General features: G+C 42.6%; 1 long non-coding RNA gene across 1 annotated transcript; it reads right to left on the bottom strand.

The window, feature by feature from the left end:
- Window positions 1-3,461: 3,461 nt before the first annotated feature.
- On the bottom strand, window positions 3,462-15,447 carry LOC134486714 (uncharacterized). The gene is made up of 2 exons (XR_010066068.1): window positions 12,493-15,447; window positions 3,462-3,721 (listed from the first exon to the last, which is right to left on the bottom strand). It is a non-coding gene; the product is annotated as an uncharacterized LOC134486714 (long non-coding RNA).
- Window positions 15,448-19,091: the final 3,644 nt, after the last annotated feature.

Raw genomic sequence — 19,091 nt, forward strand, 5'->3', positions numbered from 1 at the left:
TGGTGGAACTCAAATACTACTCTTTTTCCTCTAGTATTTGGATGTCTAGTATTGATTTGATTGGAATGTATTTGATTTCTATGTGTCTTGGTTATACAGTGGCATTGGTCAACAAAGCATGTAACAAATCAGGATAAACAAAAGTCTTCCAACCCTTCTGCCCAAAATGTGGAGGTAAATTTATCCAGCAATGTGGCTGCTCTGATCACACCAGGGGAAATGCAAGGTCGGTGTGATTGTTCTGGACACATCATTCATACAGACCTTTAATCCTAAGCAAGTTTATCCTATTGACTGCCAGACAAATTGTTCAATCAAATTACAGAGAATGTGTCAGAGATTGGATACACCCACCTCTTTGTAGAAACCCTATATAAGCACAGCAATAGAATGGAGAGTTTTGTGAGTCAGCAGAGTTGTATGCAGTTCTGAGTGTGTTAGCTGAGGCCACTGAAGTGCAAGGGAGCTCTGTTGTGAGTGTGTACATAAACCATTCGATACAGAGAATAAAAAGGAGTTAGAAGCTTAGATAAATTGAAAGAATTAATTGGAGCAATGCCCTGAGTTTTTTGGAGACGCCAGATTGAATCAGTCATCTTGGACAGTTGTTGGAATTGAACCACTTTGCCAGAATTCAGGAAGAAAATTAAGCCTAAGAGACTACCATTTCGTCTGGCAATTAAAAGGTACATCTGGTTTATTTGGTTGGTTTACATCTGGTGCAAACCCAAAGTGATTATCCACCAAGACCACCTACATCACAAGAGGGAGAGTACTTGGGTCCTCCAACAGAAAGCTCCAGAGGAGAAATTCACCAGGGTTGTCTCCCAAGGAAGAATCTTTTCCTCAAGGGGGACCCAGAGTCATTCTGAAACTCGGGAACCACTCAAGGCTTAAGCCCACAGCAAGGCACAAATCAGAGGACTCCAAGAAGGTAAGTATTAATAAGCCAACAGAAAAGAAAATTTTCCTTGTAAAAAATGATATTGACTACATTACCAATGGAAAATTCTAGTGCTGATCACACATACACATGTGTATATATGGGAGACTACAAAAAGATAGTTGAGAAATCTTTGTCCTTACTGATTATATTTGTGATTTCTGGTGTACATATATGCCAATTTTCAGTTGCAATCTTGATATATTTCCTCTTACTAGAACTGAAAAATAGAAATTTACAACTAGAAATTATCTCAAAAAAAGTTGAAAAGCTAGCTGTGCACACAAAGAAATAGGTGTACTAGGATAAAAGGAGCAATTATATTACAAAATCTTGAGAGACCAATGGCAGAGGAAGCAGGAAAACAGGAAGTGCTTAATTTTGAACCTGTGGCACCTAATAAAATTTAGGATGAAGACAGACAGTCTATTGAACATACAACACATCTTCTTTAGGATGCTGAGACAAGTCCACTATCTGCACTATCCTTCCCAGTGTCTTGGGAACAAAGGTCTGAAAATAGTTTTCAACAGCAAACAGGAACTTCAGGTCCAAATAATAGAAAGTCTGACTGTGCAGAACGATCTAGCTGTTGAAGCTCTCCTCACCTCAAGTCAAAGGATCCTCAAATGGACCCAACATTGATGCCCCAACAATTAACTTCACAAATTGATGCAATATTGGCCTGAAACAGTGATCACATCTATTCCCCCTTTACCCAGGTCAAAGATTTCAAGATATCCTGAAATACCATACCAGCTAGACTTAAGAAATGAGCCAGAGGAAGAAGATCTGAAGCATATTGTTATAGACAGCAGTAATGCTGCAATTGCCCATGGTCTGAACATGTTCTCTAGTTGCCCTGGCATAGCCATTGCAGTAGAATACTTTTGGAAGCTTTGCAACAGAAACATCACTGTGTTTGTTCTACAGTGAAGAACAAGTCGGTATCCTGATGCCACAGAACAGCACTTCTTAAGCAAGCTCTGGGAGCCTGGAATATTAGCTTTTGCTCCTTCCTGAAGTAATCTTGGGCATAGAATTTTTTATCATGAAGACAGATTCCTGCTCCACTTAGCAGACAAGACTGGGGGCATCTTTGTAACTAATGATAACGTGAGAGCATTTGTGCCTGTGTCGGTGTCCTGGAGAGAAATTATTACAAGAAGGCTGCCTCAAACACATTTTTGGAAGCCATATTTATGGTTCCTGACGACCCTCTGGGAAGACATGGACCTTGGCTTGAAGAATCTCTTCAAAGTCAGTCTTTCCTCCAGACATGCAGCCAAAACTCGATGTCTAGTCAAACGTATGCACAATTGGCCATGCCATCCAGAGCCACAATACCCAGGGACCCAAAGAATGCCATGGTGCTCCACCCAGGATCAGAATTCTGCAGAGAAAATTGTTCTGAGGGTCATCTTTCTGAAACATCTTCCTTGACTCTGAGTAAAACCTGATATTTGACGAGATTCTGGCAGCTCATCCCTACTTGAGAGGCCTGATTGCCCTCTCTGACCAGGACTGCATGCAGGCCTGAGGACCCAGTGACAATGGGAGCCCTGCGTGGGAGGTTGCAACTGCCAACTGGGGGAAGTGTCATAATGTGAAGAAACCCAGAGTGAAGTTTGTTGAGACAGAAGAAAAAGAGGAAGGGGATGTGTGCTGTACACATCATGAGATGCTCAGTCCACAGAAAGGGGAAATGAGTACTCCCCAAAAGAGACTGAAGAATGCTGACTCACTGATGTACAATCTTAAGGATGTCCTTTTGATGGGTTAGGTGGGACAGAGAGGTGAAGGAAAGTTCAGCTGAAGCAGACATTGGAGGGAGAATGCTAAGGGAAAGTAAGCAATGAAATAGATGAGTGATGGTGATGAAAGATTCCAAGCTAATAAAATGCATGGACTCATCTCCCTTCCTTGCATTGCTTAGTTGAGCTACATTTAACTGAATTCCATAGACATGGTTCCAACAAAGCCTTCTAGGGGTTAGTTTGAAACTTCTTCGGGCTTGGGCTGATTGGCAGAGTGATTTCAGCTGAGAGATGTGCTGAGTATAGATTTGTTGAGCACAGGTGATATATGGAGGGATATAAATAGAACTTGAGGACAGTGACAGAGACTGAGCTGTGCTTCCATATAGTGTTAGATGTGTAAGGCCTGAGGGTCTTGAGTCTTCTTCAGTGGTCTTTCATTCCCTGAGGGAAGCACAGCTGAGAAATTCTCCTGGTCTTCCTCCTCTGACACATGCTTAGATTGAGTCTTGGCTCTCACAGCTGGTTTCTGCCACAGGTGCTGGTCGTTGACTGCTACCCTGACTCTACCAAATTGGACTGCTGTTGTATCCCTGAAGTGTTTGTGTTGTAAGACCTCATAGTGGCCTTACCTCAGTAGTGCAACCCACAGCGCACCAGATGGATATACTGACCGCTGCAATAGCATGATGGTATAAAGTTTTTTATCCATGTACTTGGAGTGAGAGTTAACCCTGAACCCAAAAAACACACAACTATTATTTGTTACAGAGGGCAGACTTCAGCAACAGGGTTAGCTGGTTTATTCTCATTGGTGGTACACAGGACAAAGGATCTGGTCAGATGTTGGATGGCCTCTTCAAGGGGTTCTTCTTGGCTCAACTCGTCAGTTTCCTCTTCCAGCCCTTCACCTGGCCTTGGAGACTCACTGGGAAAGGGCTAAGTTGGCACATCTCTTAGATGGGGGTGAACTGGGTGGTCCTGCAGGGTCAGGATGACATCTTGCGGTTGTTCTTGGAATCTACCACAGGGAGGGTTAGTGGGTCTTTCTGAGAACAGTTGTTTTTGTTTTCTTTTATTTAGCTTAGTCTCTTGATCATCAAATCTTTTTCATATCACTGGGCAATCTGATATATGAAGTCCCTCTCAGAAAGGTCACAAGTTTGTCATAGGCATTTTGACCACCAGATGTATTTCTTAAAACTTTGTCTTTACAGCTTTGTTTTTTACATCTATGAAACTTTATTTCTTAATTCTCCCTTTTTTCTTCTTTCATGGTTTTATTCTTAAAATCATAACTCAGTCTCATCACTAGTGATGAGCCTGTACTGTTGCCTTAACAATAATTTCCCTAATAAGCAATAAACCCGAGTTGTGAACCAAAGGAAGAATTGAACCACATATCAAACCAACTTTTGTATTGAACTCTCTCTTTTTAACAACTTTATCTATCCTTCTCTAACCTTAGCCAAATTGTCTTTAACTCTTCCTGAGTGATCTATGTTTGTTTGTTTGTTTGTTTTGGAGCTGAGAACCAAACCCAGAGCCTTGTGCTTGCTAGGCAAGGCTCTACCACTGAGCCAAATCCCCAACCACTCTGAGTGATCTATGTAAAAACAGCATTCTTCTTCTAATGCAGCACACAGGCTACCTTCTTTAAGGAATAACAGTAGGTCTAATTGTCTCCTATTTTTGAAGGAGTATCAGAGAGAGAGAGAGAGAGAGAGAGAGAGAGAGAGAGAGAGAGAGAGAGAGAGATCAGGGATTCTTGGAGGTCAGTTAAAGCCTTTTCTATTCTTTCTACATGTAAGTCAATACCAGTTCTCCATTCTCCATAAGCATTGTGTTACAGGGCAACATCAGATGCCCCTGTAGCAGCCCCTGCAGCACCTAAACTCAGTCCTAAGATAATTTCTGGAGTAATCCTCAATGCTCTTTTGTGCATTACTAAGTCTTTAGCATCAGGATCCCAATAGTTCAGGACATCTTTATAAGGATGGTATAACAGTCTAGGCACTATCAGACCTAACCCACAAAAGTCATGATTGTCTTTTAGAACTTTCAAACTTATACAGGTTGTGATTCCCGAGGTGCAGGCCCAAGTAGTGTTAAGAGTAATGCCTTCATAGTAAGGGGACGTTACATCATTTGCAATAGAAATCAAACCTACCCCCAAACCTACGTTTTTAGGGGCCTATCTCGATGGAATCCAGGGCAAACATTAAATTCTTGTTTCCAAAGCACACTCCTCAACTGAGCATTACAGCAAGTCCCTATTCGTGCCTCTGATGTATTCATCTATCTGACATGTAGGTCTAGGGAGCTTTCTAAGTTCTGAGTGTCCCTATAGGTCTCAGTACCCAGCCCCAGCAGCTAGTACATGGCTGATGAGGGCTGACACTTGACAGCTGTCGGGCTGTTCAGCAGCACCAGGTATGGTCCTTTCCAGAAAGGCTCAAGGGTCTGGGCCTGGTGTTGTCCTATGTAGATGGAGTCTCTGACCTGGTACTGGTGAGATGTCTCAGGAGTCCCTGGGGCATAGGCTATTGCCAGCCACAACGAGAATTCTTTCTTCCTTCCTTCCTTCCTTCCTTCCTTCCTTCCTTCCTTCCTCTCTCTCTCTCTCTCTCTCTCTCTCTCTCTCTCTCTCTTTCTATCTTTCTTTTTTTATTAATACCTGATCTTTATTAATGGGGCGTAAGGATTGTCATTCTGATTCTTTTTATTTTATCTTTATTAACTTGAGTATTTTTTATTTACATTTCGATTGTTATTCCCCTTCCCAGTTTCTGGGCCAACATCTCCCTAACCCTTCCCCTATGGGCGTCCCTTCAACATCCTCCCCCCAACATTCACGTTCACTAGGTGTTCAGTCTTGGCAGGACCAAGGGTTTCCCCTTCCACTGGTGCTCTTACTAGGCTATTCATTGCTACCTATGAGGTTGGAGCCCAGGGTCAGTCCATGTATAGTCTTTGGGTAGTGGCTTAGTCCCTGGAAGCTCGGGTTGGTTGGCATTGTTGTTCATATGCGGTCTTGAGCTCCTTCAAGCTTTTTCAGTCCTTTCTCTGATTCCTCCAACGGGGGTCCCATTCTCAGTTCAGTGGTTTGCTGCTGGCATTCGCCTATGTGTTTGCTGTATTCTGGCTGTGTCTCTCAGGAGAGATCTACATCTTGTTGCTGTTGGCCTGCACTTCTTTGCTTCATCCATCTTATCTAGTTTGGTGACTGTATATGTATGGGCCACATGTGGGGCAGGCTCTGAATGGGTGTTCTTTCTGCCTCTGTTCTAAACTTTGCCTCCCTATTCCCTGCCAAGGGTATTCTTGTTCCCCTTTTAAAGAAGGAGTGAAGCATTTGCATTTTGGTCGTCCTTCTTGAGTTTCATGTGTTCTGTGCATCTAGGGTAATTCAAGCATTTGGGCTAATAGCCACTTATCAATGAGTGCATACCATGTGTGTTTTTCTGTGATTGGGTTACCTCACTCAGGATGATATTTTCCAGTTCCCTCCATTTGCCTGTGAATTTCATAAAGTCATTGTTTTTGATAGCTGAGTAATATTCCATTGTGTAGATGTACCACATTTTCTGTATCCATTCCTCTGTTGAAGGGCATCTGGGTTCTTTCCAGCTTCTGGCTATTATAAATAAGGCTGCTATGATCATAGTGGAGCACGTGTCTTTGTTATATGTTGGGGCATCTTTTGGGTATATGCCCAAGAGAGGTATAGCTAGGTCCTCAGGTAGTTCAATGTCCAATTTTCTGAGGAACCTCCAGACTGATTTCCAGAATGGTTTTACCAGTCTTCAATCTCACCAACAATGGAGGAGTGTTCCTTTTTCTCCACATCCTCGACAACATTTGCTATCACCTGAGTTTTTGATCTTAGCCATTCTCACTGGTGTGAGGTGAAATCTCAGGGTTGTTTTGATTTGCATTTCCCTTATGACTAAAGATGTTGAACATTTCTTTAGGTGTTTCTCAGTCATTCGGCATTCCTCAGCTGTGAATTCTTTGTTTAGCTCTGAACCCCATTGTTAATAGGGTTATTTGTCTCCCTGCGATCTAACTTCTTGAGTTCTTTGTATATTTTGGATATAAGCCTTCTATCTGTTGTAGGATTGGTAAAGATCTTTTCCCAATCTGTTGGTTGCCATTTTGTTCTAACTACAGTGTCCTTTGCCTTACAGAAGCTTTGCAGTTTTATGAGATCCCATTTGTTGATTCTTGATCTTAGAGCATAAGCCATTGGTGTTCTGTTCAGGAAATTTTCTCCAGTGACCATGTGTTTGAGATGCTTCTCCACTTTTTCTTCTATTAGTTTGAGTGTATCTGGTTTGATGTGGAGGTCCTTGATCCACTTGGACTTAAGCTTTGTACAGGGTGATAAGCATGGATCGATCTGCATTCTTCTACATGCTGACCTCCAGTTGAACTAGCACCATTTGCTGAAAATGCTATCTTTTTTCCATTGTTTGCCTTTTAGTCTGGCATACAAATCATTATTATTATGACATGTTGGTTCAATAACATCATCTAATACAGTCAGAGGAGCTAAAGCCCCATATAGATCTCAAATTGGGTAAGGCTGAACCTGGAAGGGGTATTTCTTGCTTTGAAGAAAGCAAGAGGAAGGCGTGCCATCCAGTCTGCTCCAGTCTCCATGGTCAATTTGGTCAGGGTCTCTTTTAGAGTTCTATTCATTCTCTCAACCTGTCCTGGGATTTGAAGTCTTTAGATGCAATGTCTTTGCCAATCGACCTCTACACTGTCCACACCCTGACTTACCTGGCCAACAAAGGAGGGGCCATGTTCTGACCTGATTACTTTGGGCACCTCAAACTGGGGGAAGATTTCTTCCAGTATCTTCCAAGGCCATCTCTTGTTTGGTGGGGAAAGCTTCTACCCATCCTGAGAAAGTATCTATAAACACTAGGAGATACTTGTTGCCATATTTTCCTGTTTTTATCTCAGTGAAGTCCACTCCCCAGGAAGTCCCCGGCCAATCCCCATGGAGCTTCCCACCAGAGTTTACCTTATTCCTGAAACAAGTGTGCACTATCTGCTCCACGAGATACTTGAGGCCTGGGATATAATATTTAGCTTTTGAAAACGTCTGGATGAGTTTACTTATTCCTAAGTGAGTTCATTGATGCATTTGTTTATTCATGGCCTCTGCCTGGTTTTGTGACAGCATCTTCTTTTCCATTGAGGTGTACTAGACTTCCTTCCTCAGCCTGGCTGGGTCGTGGAGGGTTCTTAACAGAGCCAGAATCTCTTTTTTTCTTTCCCTCAGATGTCATCAGGCCCCTCTGCTGGTGGACTGTGGCAAAGACATTCCTGCTCTCCTTATAGCAGTAAAATCTCTTTCCCAGCTTAAGGGCTTTAGTGAGGGCAATGAGCTCTGCCCACTGAGCAGTCGCGCCTTCTGGTTGGGCCGGAGCCCAGATGACTCTGTTTCCATGTACCACTGCTGCCCTACCCTGTCTTTTTCCTTCTCTAAGAAGATGCTCCAGGTGGCACTATTCACTCCGATGGCTAGTCAGTCAGATCTTTATGCCACCCCTGTGCTTCAGCAAGTACCTGCTGACAGTCATTCCATATGGGGGTCTGGGAGCAGGGTTACAGGTTCAGACTCATAGGGGCAGTCTGGGATCACAAGGGACAAGTGGGATACCCAGCCCACGTCAAGGTTCACTGTTCTTTGTGTAGTCCATGAGTATTTTTTTGTTGCTGGTAGCCTCCTGTACCCAAGGTCTTTTGCTGGACACTAGTCCATTTGGGTGTAGGAGCACAGAATGTCGGGCCCCCGTATTTACAAAACACTGTGTGGGCTTCCCTTCCATCTTAGTGCATAGCCTGCACTGTCGGACCAAGTGGCTTGCCTTTGGGGCCACTGGAGAGACACCTCTTCTTTTTCCCGGTGCAGTCTCTGACCTAGTGTCCTTTTTTCTTACAGTAGGCACACTGATCTTTAGCCAAGAATTCTCTTCTTTTGCCAGGTATGGTCTTTCTAGGTTCCCTAACTACTGTGGCCAGTATAAGTTCTTCTCCTGTCTTTTATGTCTCTTTAGCTCTCTGGCCTACTCTTCTTTCTGTCTCTTTTTTCCCTAGCTTCCTGCTCTTTTTGCTTTATTTCCTTTCTCTTCCTCGGTCTCACTGTTATGATATCTTCTGCATCTTCCTCTACAGTTACTAGATGCTGTCCACTTTTGTGCACAGACCTTGAACCACACTTCAACCTTATTTTCTCTGCAACTTACATTTACTGTCTCAGCAACTTATCTTAACCCTTCAAGTTTCTGCAACTTTCTCGTTATATCTTTAGCTGACTGGTTTTTGAAGGCCACAGTAAGAGTGGCCTTGTGTTCTTCTACTGTAGAGTCTTAGAGCATGAACTGACAAAAAGCCTCCATCAAACATTCCAAGAATGCTGAGGGGGATTCTTTCTGCCCCTAGACCATTTCCCTTACTTTAGCCAAATTGGTGGGGCATTTTCCAGCCCCTCAGAGACCTGCCATTGGAGCCTGGCAGTAGAACTGGAGTGCTCCCTACCTTCAGGGGTATTGAAGTCAACAGGCAGGAGTGAGCGCCTTCCATCTGACTCTGAAACATTCTTTCTGGCCTCTAGTAGGATTCTATATTTCCTCAGTGATAAAGAGGACCTGCAACAGCTACTAACAAGCATCTCAAGTGGGCTGGTGAGAAAAGAAGGGAATCTAGAAAATAGAGGTTCACCGAAGAGAACAAATATCTTTCTGTCACAGCTAAACAAGGAAGTTTTCTTGGGACAAGGAAACTTGTGCCTGTGAAACAGAAAGGCAACCAGAGGGGCAGCTGATCTGTTACCAGCTGTCTCTCTGGACTTAGATCTTCCCTTAAGGAGTACCTCCCTTCAGTGTCAGCTCGGTGGCTTCGTCTCTCAAGAGACCCAGCCACCAAATGACACTAGACTTCCAGTAAGAACTAATAACAAATGAATGGAGAGATGTTTAGGATCTGGGTGCTAGATGCCAAGTGGCTGACAAAAGAATTGAATGGCTCATCTGCTCCCTGGAGCACCTTGGTGAACAGGGAAGAAAAACCAGATTTAGGGGTGTGTAATGCGATTGATGCCTTGGGTATCAGACAGTAAGCTATAGTCAGAGATAACTGGTTCACCAGGGGCTATCAGGACTTTTTCTGCTGCAATTTCTGAGGCAGGAGTCACAGTTGAGCTGGGCTTCCTGCCTCTTACATCCAATAAAGAGATTGTTAACACTGGAGTACTGACCTTTAGTAGAACTTAGCCCTCCCCACACCTCTGCATTCCAGGACCTCAGTACTAGTCCTTTACCAAGCTGTCTTACTGGGTTAAAGGCCCATAGAGAAGAAAACATTGATCCTGACCTTGACTACAGCCTTCAATTGGAGTAGGCTGAAGAGCCCGTGCTAAGATTTTCTCATGATACCATCCTAGGGTAAAAACATCCAAAGCCTGTTCTGAATTCTGATTGGAAAACAAAGTTCCTCCCAGTTTGCTGCAGATTCTTTCTGAACCTACTTTAGAGGTTCCCCTGTCCCCCATCCTGGAGCATTTTGACCACAGGGGCAGGAACTTACTGCTGTGTGGATAGGATCTGAGGCACTCTCTATGTCAATGATGACTAACAGGGAAGGCGACAATGCTGGAGATGGGCTCATCTTTTGGAATAGGGCCAGTGGATAAGGGGAGGGAGGCAGGCTCCCTCAAAGAAAGTTCTCTTAATGAACGCTCTCCTACAATGGGCAAGTGTTGAAGGTCTGGCCACTAAAGGCAGTGACAGGAAACTTTTCAGGGACAAAGGTTTCATAATAGTCTTTAAAACAATCACTAACTCTGTTCTATCTTTTTTTCTGTCAAAGCGTCGTCTAAGATCAAAAGCTCAGGTGACAGCAAATGCTGGCAAGGATGTGGAGAAAGATGAACACTCCTCCATTGTTGGTAGGATTGCAGACTGGGAAAACCATTCTGGAAAGCAGTCTGGAGGTTCCTCAGAAAATTGGACATTGAACTACCTGAGGACCCAGCTATACCTCTCTTGGGCATATACCCAAAAGATGCCCCAACATATAAAAAAGACACGTTCTCCACTATGTTCATAGCAGCCTTATTTATAATAGCCAGAAGCTGGAAAGAACCCAGATGCCCTTCAACAGAGGAATGGATACAGAAAATGTGGTACATCTACACAATGGAATATTACTCAGCTATCAAAAACAATGACTTTATGAAATTCACAGGCAAATGGAGGGAACTGGAAAATATCATCCTGAGTGAGGTAACCCAATCACAGAAAAACACACATGGTATGCACTCATTGATAAGTGGCTATTAGCCCAAATGCTTGAATTACCCTAGATGCACAGAACACATGAAACTCAAGAAGGATGACCAAAATGCGAATGCTTCACTCCTTCTTTTTTTTTTTTTTTATTAACTTGAGTATTTCTTATATACATTTCGACTGTTATTCCCTTTCCCGGTTTCCGGGCAAACATCCTCCTCCCCCCTCCCCTTCCTTATGGGTGTTCCCCTCCCAACCCTCCCCCCATTGCTGCCCTCCCCCCATAGACTAGTTCACTGGGGGTTCAGTCTTAGCAGGACCCAGGGCTTCCCCTTCCACTGGTGCTCTTACTAGGATATTCATTGCTACATATGGGGTCAGAGTCCAGGGTCAGTCCATGTATAGTCTTTAGGTAGTGGCTTAGTCCCTGGAAGCTCTGATTGCTTGGCATTGTTGTACTTTTGGGGTCTCGAGCCCCTTCAAGCTCTTCCAGTTCTTTCTCTGATTCCTTCAATAGGGGACCTATTCTCAGTTCAGTGGTTTGCTGCTGGCATTCGCCTCTGTATTTGCTGTATTCTGGCCGTGTCTCTCAGGAGCGATCTACATCCGGCTCCTGTCGGTCTGCACTTCTTTGCTTCATCCATCTTGTCTAATTGGGTGGCTGTATATGTATGGGCCACATGTGGGGCAGGCTCTGAATGGGTGTTCCTTCAGTCTCTGTTTTAATCTTTGCCTCTCCCTTCCCTGCCAAGGGTATTCTTTTTCCTCATTTAAAGAAGGAGTGAAGCATTCACATTTTGATCATCCACTCCTTCTTTAAAAGTGGAACAAGAATACCCTTGGGAGGAAATAGGGAGGCAAAGTTTAGAACAGAGGCAGAAAGAACACCCATTCAGAGCCTGCCCCACATGTGGCCCACACATATACAGTCACCAAACTAGATAAGATGGATGAAGCAAAGAAGTGCAGGCCAACAGAAGCAGGATGTAGATCTCTCCTGAGAGACACAGCCAGAATACAGCAGATACATAGGCAAATGCCAGCAGCAAACCACTGAACTGAGAATGGGACCCCTGTTGAAGGAATCAGAGAAAGGACTGAAAGAGCTTGAAGGGGCTCGAGACCCCATATGAACAACAATGCCAACCAACCCGAACTTCCAGGGACTAAGCCACTACCCAAAGACTATACATGGACTGACCCTAGCCTCCAACCTCATAGGCAGTAATGAATAGCCTCGTAAGATCACCAGTGGAATGGGAAGCCCTTGGTCCTGCCAAGACTGAACACCTAGTGAAAGTGATTGTTGAGGGAAGGGTGGTAATGGGGGGAGGATGGGGAGGGAAAGCCCATATAGAAGGGGAGGGGGAGGATTTAGGGTAATGTTGGCCTGGAAACCGGGAAGGGGAATAACAATCGAAATGTAAATAAGAAATACTGAAGTTAATAAAGATTAAAAAAAAGGGGTCAGCCCCGGCCCCATTACCTTGAAACTCCTCTCGCGCTGTCTCTGTCTGAGCTGCACAAATGCCCACCTGCATCCTGCAGGTTGTATGCTCATGGCCTTCGTACTTTCCACCCTCTTCTCCTTGGAAGAAGGTTCAAGAGAGAAAGGCAAAACTCCCAGGCAGAAAACAATTTCTCTCAAGCAAATTATTTCTAAGCTATGCACCAAGAGAACCAAGTAAAATTCTTTGACAAACAAAACAAACAGTTCCATGATTTCAAACACAGTCATCAATCCAAGTCCAAAAATGAAACAAAAGCCAAAAACACATGACAATACCACAGAAATCAAACAAGACAAACAAGACCAAGACAAGGCATCCTATAACCGATTTCCAAAAATTCCTAATACTTTCAGTACCTGGACCAAACTGTAGCTGAAACTTGGCTGCTTCCGGGATGAGATGAACTATCTGATCCCACTTCCCAACAGGATTCTAGCGTGTCCTCTAGACTCCTTTCTCCTCCTAGAGCATCCTCTAGGGCCTGTGGCCTGTGACAACTAGCATGTCTGCCTGTAACAGCTGTAAGTCTCTCACAGGACCCACAGTGACCACTGAGGGGACTCTAATGCCTCTCCAGGCAGACTCAAACCTCCCAGAAACAAGTTGATCTCACTTGGCCTGAGACCAGCAGTGTGGGGACTCGAACCCCTCAGACAGCTGACATGGACAACAGAAGACAACATGAAACAAAGGTAAGACAACATGACATAGAGACCAAACAGAAAGTAACACAGAACACAGAACACAGAACACAGAACACAGAACACAGAACACAGAACACAGTTTTGCTCGATCTTACCTCCAATCTGTTTGCCAATTGTGGTCTGCTGGGAGTGCAGTTTCCGGCCAATGTGCTGAAATGTTGTAAGACCACATTGTGGCCTTACATCAGGAGCAGAACCCAAAGATCACAGAATGGCAAAGTGACAGCCACAATAGCTTGAAGAGTATAAGGTTTTTAATCCACATACTTGGGGTTTCTCATCCACGCAGATAGAGGAAACCCTGAACCCAAAAAGGACACAAATTTGATTCATTACAGAGGGCAGACTTCAGTAACAGGGTTAGCTGGCTTATTCTTATTGGTGGTACACAGCACAGAGGATCTGGTCAGGTATTGGCTGTCCTGCTCAAGGGGCTGTTCTTGTCTCAGTTTGTCACTTTCTTCATCTAGCCCTACACGTGGCCTTGGAGAATCACAGGGAAAGTGCTAACTTGGCATGTCTCTTAGAAGCGGGGTAAAATGTGTGTTCAGGCAGGGACAGGATGACATCTTACAGTTGTTCATGTATCTCTCACAGGAAGGGGTAGGGGGTCTTTCTGAGAACAGTTGTTTTTGTTTTGTCTTAACTTTATCTCAGTCAGAATTGCCTCAATACCTTGATAACCAAAACTTTATCATATCACTGGGCATCCTCACATCCAATGTCTCTCTCAGAAAGGTCACAAGTTTGTCATAGGCATCATGATGGTATTTCTCAAAAATGTGTTTTTATAGCTTTGTTTTTCACATCTATGAAACTTTATTCTTCATTTGCCAGTGGACTGAGAATAGCTGAGTAGTACTCCCTTGAGTAAACATACATTTTCTCCATACAGTCCTCTGTTGAAAGACATCTGTGTTCTTTCCAGCTTCATAAACAAGGCTGCTACAAGCACAGCAGAGGATTTGTCTTTGTTCTAGGTTGGAGCATCTTTTGGGAATATGGCCAGGAATAGTATTGCTGGATCCTCAGGTAGTATTGTGTCCACATTTCTGAGAAACTTCCAGACTGATTTCCAGAGTGGTTCGACCAGCTTGCCATCCCACCAAGAATGGAGGATGGTTCCTTTGTCTCCACATCCTTGCCAGCATCTGTTGTCACCTGAGTTTTTGAACTTAGCCACTCTATTAGGAGGTGAAATCTCAGGGTTGTTTTGATTTGCATTCACCTGATTACTGAACATGGTAAATACTACTTGAATTACTTTGCAGCCATTCAATATTCCACTGCTGGGAATTAATTTTTGCTCTGTACCTGATTTATTAATTGAGTTATTTGATTTTCTGGAAACTAACATCTTGAATTCTTGCACACATTGGATAGTATCCCTCTATCAGATATAGGATTGGTAAAGATCTTTTCTGAATCAGGTGGTTGCTGTTTTGTCCTCATGACAGTGTCCTGTATCTTACAGAAGCTTTGCAAGTGGATATTAGCCCCAAAGCTCAGATTTGCCAAGCTACAATCCACAGACCAAATGAATCTCAAGAAGAAGGATGACCAAAGTGTTGATGTGTCAGTTGGTCTTAGAAAGGGGAAGATAAATATTCAAAGGTGGAGATATGGAGACAATGGTTGGAACACAGACTGAAGTAATGGCCATTCACAGACTGCCCCACCTAGGAATCTATCCCATATACAAACAGAAACATAACCCAGACAAAATTGCTGATGCCAAGAAGTGCATGTCGACAGGAGCCTGCTATACTTGTCTCCTCATAGTCTCTGCCAGAGCATGACAAATACAGAGGTGAATGCTTGAAGTCAACCATTGATATGAGAATGGATACCCCATTGGAGGATGAGGACTTAGAGAAAGATTAGAAGCAGGTGAAAGGGTTTGCAACCACATAAGAACAATAATACCTAGCATGCAGAGCTCTGGGAACTAAACCATCACCAAAGATTACATGTGGACAGATCTGTGGCTGCAGCTGCATGTGTAGCAGAGGGTGGTCTTGTGAAGCAGCACTGGGAGGAGAATTCCTTGTTCTTGCCAAGGCTGTTCCCCTCAATGTTGGGCTATATCATGGCAGTGAGGCAGGAGGTGCTGGGTGGATGTGTTTGAGAACATCCTCATACACTATGGGGGAAAAGGGATGGCATAGGGGTTTTATAGACCTGTAACAAGAAAAGTGGATAGCATTTGAAATGTCAATAAAACAAATACCCAATAAATAATAATAATATATTTATATATAACCTTATAGTTAAGTTTTTTAGTTTTTTATAATTCCAGTGACTAAGAGTTGAATCTCTAAACTTAGAATGCTATACACTGAGATGGTGTTGTTCTTTGTGGATTTATTTCTTTATTCTGTGAGCTTATAAATTAAGAAATGTTTATGTGCATGTGCTGGAAAGATGGCTCAGTGGTCAAGATAACTGACTGTTCTTTCAGATGACACTGGTACAGCACCAGTTCACAACTCTCTGTAACTCCTAGATCTTACCACATCACACAGATATATGTGCAGGCTAAAACATAACAATGTGGATTAAATTAAATTATACATTATTGTAAAAAGTAGTATGTTTTCTTATTGTATTTGGTTGTCATGTTGTTAGTTGATTCTTTCTTGATCTCCTTCTCTGTCCAATCTCCTGGAGATAACTCCTTTAGGCTTGTCTCTTCATACCACAGAATTTCCCCTTAGTGTTCATATCACATATATTCCCTCTCCTTCAACAACTCTGTTTAGGAAAGTCTATTGTGTTCCATCTCACAGATGTTCTTCTAGTTGTTTGTTCCATGAGGAGTAGCAGTACTAGGACATATGGACATATTGGAGCTGTTGAAGGCTCCTTTGAGGCAGTGGGTCAATGTTGAGTTGGTGCTTTTAGGCCTCATATATATGCTCCAATATGGCCAGTGTGATTCAGACTTTCTTGCTGGCTCCCAATCAATACCAATGTTGATCCCTCACACACATTTGTAAAGATTGGACATATACAGAAGACATTTGAGAAATCCTTGACCTTACTGATTGCATTTGTGATTTTGGGTGTGTCTACCAATTTTCAATTGCTATACATATTTCCTCTTAAAAGAACTTAGAAATAGAACTGTACAACCAGAAGTTATCTTTTAAAATATTTGAAAACCTAGCCGTGCCACAACAAGAAATAGGTGTACTAGGAGAAAGAGTTGTAATAATATTACAAAGGCAGTAGAGAAAATGGGAAAGGAAGCAAGAGAACAGGAAGTACTTAAATGGAAACCTGTGGAGCCTGATAAATGTGAGGATCAAGACAGACAGCCTATTGAACATAGAGCCACCCTATTTATTTATTTATTTATTTATTTATTTATTTATTGGCCATAGAGCTAACTTTATTCCTAATACTTTAATTTTTATTACTTCTTTTTTTCCAATTTTTATTAATTGGGTTTTTCTTATTTAAATTTCAAATGGTATTCCTTTTCCTGGTTTCCTGTCCATCAGCCCCCTTACCCCTCCTCCTCCCCTTCTATAAGGGTGTTCCCCTCCCCATCCATCCCCCCTTAATGCTCCCTCCCAACAATCCCCTACACTGGGTGTTCAACGTTAGCAGAACCAAGGGCTTCCCCTTCCTCTGGTGCCACAACAAGGCTATTCACTGCTATATATAAAGCTGGAGCCCAGGGTTAGTCCATGCATAGTCTTTGGGTAGTGGTTTAGTCCCTGGAAGTTCTGGTTGGTTGATATTGTTGTTCTTATGGGGTTGCAAGCAACTTCAGGTTTTTCATTAGTTTCTCTAATTCATCCAACAAGGGTCCAGTTCTCAGTTCAGTGGTTTGCTACTAGCATTCACCTCTGTATTTCACATGTGTCTATCAGAAGATATATATTCCACACGTGGGGAAGGCTCTGAATTGCTGTTCCTTCAGTCTCTGCTCTAAACATTGCCTCCCTATTCTCTCCTATGGATATCTTTGTTCTCCTTTTTAAGAAGGAGTGAAGCATCTGCATTTTTGTCATATATCTTGAGTTTCATGTGGTCTGTCCATTTCATCTTTGGTAATTTGAGCATTTGGGCTAATATCAACTTATCAATGAGTGTATACCATGTGTGCTTTTCTGTGATTGGGTTACCTCACTCAGGATATTTTCTACTTCCATCCATTTCCCTATGAATTTTATGAAGTCATTGTATTTGATAGCTGAGGACTACTATATTGTGTAGATGTACCACATTTTCTGTATCTGTTCCTCTCTTGAAGGGCATGGGGGTTCTTTCCACCTTCTGGCTACTATAAATAAGGTTGCTATGAACATAATGGAGCATGTGTCTTTGCTGAATGTTGGAGAATCTTTTGGGTATATGCCAAGGAGAGGTATAGCTGGGTCCTCAAGTAGTTCAATGTCTAATTTTCTGAGGAACCTCCAGACTTATTTGCAAAGAGGTTGTACCAGTTTGCAATCTCACCAACAATGTAGGAGTGTGCCTCTTTCTCCACATCCTCACCATTATCTACTGTCAACTAAGTTTTTGATCTTAGACATTCTGAATAATGTGAGGTGGAATCTCAGGCTTGTTTTGATTTGCCCTTTTCTGATGACTAAGGATGCTGACATTTCTCTAGGTGCTTCTCAGCCATTCAATATTCATCAACTGTGAATTCTTTGTTTAGCACTGTATCCCATTTCTAATAGGGTTATTTGGCTCTCAGGACTCTAACTTAGAGAGTTCTTTGCATATTTTGGATATTAGCCCTTTATCAGATGTAGGATTGGTAAAGAACTTTTCCCAATCTGTTGGTTGCTGTTTCAGGATTTAAAAATGGAAAAAGAAATAATAGAGAAAGCACAAATGGAGACAACCCTGGAGATAGAAAACCTAGAGAAGAGATCAGGAGTCCTAGCTGCAAGCATCACCCACAGAATACAAAACGTAGAAGAGAGAATCTCAGGAGCAGAAGATTCCGTAGAAAACATCAAGACAAATGTCAAAGATAATGGAAAATAGTAAAAGCTCCTAGCCCAAAACATACAGGAAATCCAGGACATAATGAGAAGATCAAACCTATAGATAATAGGTATAGAAGAGAGTGAAGATTCCCAACTTAAAGGGCCAGTAAATATCTTCAACAAAACCATACAAGAAAACTTCCCTAGCCTAAAGAAAGAGATGCCCATAAACATACAAGAAGCCTACAGAACTCCAAATAGATTGGACAAGAAAAGAAATTCCTCCCATCACGTAATAGTCAAAACACCAAAGGCACAAAACGAAGAACGAATATTAAAAACAGTAAGGGAAAAAGGTCAAGTAACATATAAGGACAGACCTACCAGAATGAAAACAGACTTCTCACCAGACGTTATGAAAACTAGAAGATCCTGGACAGATGTCATACAGACCTTAAGAGAATACAAATACTGTATCCAGCAAAACTATCAATTAACATTGAGGTAGAAACCAAGATATTCCATGAAAAAACAAATCTGTACAATATCTTTCTAAAACTTCAGCCCTACAAAGGAGAGAAGTGGAAAAGCCCAACAGAAAGCCGGAAACTACACCCTGGAAAAAGCAAGAAAGTAATCTCCTTGCAACAAAACAAAAAGAAGAGAAGAACGCAAACATAATCCCACCTCTAAATATGAAAATGACAGGAAGGGACAATCACTTTTCCTAATATCTCTCAATATCAAAGAACTCAAATCCCCAATAAAATGACATAGACTAACAGACTGGATAAGAAAAAAGGACCCAGCATTTTGCTGCTTGTAGGAAACACACCTCAGAGACAAAGACAGATACTACCTCAGAATAAAAGACTGGAAAACCACTTTCCAATCAAATGGTCTGAAGAAGCAAGTGGG

This window comes from Rattus norvegicus, chromosome 4, assembly GCF_036323735.1.
Source record: "Rattus norvegicus strain BN/NHsdMcwi chromosome 4, GRCr8, whole genome shotgun sequence".
Lineage (NCBI taxonomy): Eukaryota > Metazoa > Chordata > Mammalia > Rodentia > Muridae > Rattus > Rattus norvegicus.